We start from the raw sequence: 1,323 nt of genomic DNA on the forward strand, positions 1-1,323 counted from the left end.
ACGCCGGGCGCGTCCCCTCTGCGCTCCCCCAAGCTCACACACGCTCGCAGCCCGCCTGAATGACGGCCCGCCGCCGGCAGAGCGCAGCATCCCCGCGCTGGCCAATCAGGCGCGCGCAGGCCGGGAGGCGGTGAGATCATCTCTGGCCAATGGCAGAGCACTGAGCGCAGGGATGCTGCATTCGCACCCGGCGCCCCCAACTCTTGGGAGCTGCGGACCCCAGGTCGGGAGTGAGAAAGAGAACACAAGCACCCTAGGGCCCCCCACCCTCGGGTGTGTAAGAGGACAAAGTGTGTTCCCCCAAACTCTCTCTGATCATTGATTGGGGCTGGAGAGGAGGAGCCCAGTCTTCCTGCCCCTCTTCCAGCCACCAAGGCCCAGAGAGGGAAATGACTGTCTCAAGGTCACACGGTGGCAGAGCCTCGAAGCCAGGTCCTTCAGCACCCATCTTGGTCACCCTGGGGCCTCAGCCCTGGCCCAGGGCCAGGGGTGCAGGGGCTTAGTCAATATTGACCCAATGGTGCCAGAGATTCTAGGTAGTTCTGAGGCTGGGGATCATGGCATCAGAGTAGCTCGGGCTGACCCAGGCAGCGTGGGAGCAGAGGGGTGGGGAGTGGAGCTGCAGTCTGAGGAGCTGGGATTGTGGAAGATTTGTGGAGCCAGGGAGAGGGCTGAAGGCTCCTTCGGCCTTAGGAGCATGGGGTCCCAGTGACACCTGGGACACAGCCAGGCTCTTTACTGCCCTCCCTTGTCTGTCCTGCTTGCCAGCTCTGAAGTCTGTCTGTCCTGGCGTCAGGGGGAGGGAGCAGAGGGAACACCTCAGGTCGTCACCAGGACAAGGACGTCTGTGCGCTAGTTGCAGTGCTCTGGAGTGTTGTCCCCCTTGGTCCCCACAGCCAGGCGAGGCAGGTTCTACCCTGTACCCATTTCATGGTGGAAGAAGTTGAGACCAGAGAACTCACATGACACAGCCAGGATCAGGCTGTGTCCTGCAAGGACTCTGTCCCCCAGTCCTTAGGGCCTCTGGGAGTAGGCAGCCCCCAGCCTCAGGTCACCCGGATGGGCAGGCGAAAGGGGTAGTGCTCGACCTTGTCTCCGGGGAACAGCCTGGGGCGTCCCTGCTGGACTGCAGTTTGCCCATCCGGAGAGCAGTCCTTGAGATTGCAAGGGGGAGAAGAGCTTTGGGAATTGTAAAGGGCAGCACAGATGTCGGGGGGCAGCACTGCATCCCTGCTTAAGGCTGCCTTTCTCACCTTCCATCCCAGAACAAATCCTGGGCCATCCAGCTCTGTGTCATCTACACCTTTGCCCGTGATTCCTGCT

General features: G+C 61.5%; 1 protein-coding gene across 3 annotated transcripts in view; it reads left to right on the forward strand.

Annotated features, from left to right (window-relative positions):
- Window positions 1-1,323, forward strand: part of SH2D3C (SH2 domain containing 3C) — a 39,075-nt gene that overhangs the window by 23,807 nt on the left and 13,945 nt on the right. The gene's annotated exons all lie outside the window — the stretch shown is intronic.

The sequence above is a fragment of the Tupaia chinensis genome, unplaced genomic scaffold (assembly GCF_000334495.1).
Source record: "Tupaia chinensis unplaced genomic scaffold, TupChi_1.0 Scaffold000394_1, whole genome shotgun sequence".
Taxonomy (NCBI): Eukaryota; Metazoa; Chordata; class Mammalia; order Scandentia; family Tupaiidae; genus Tupaia; species Tupaia belangeri.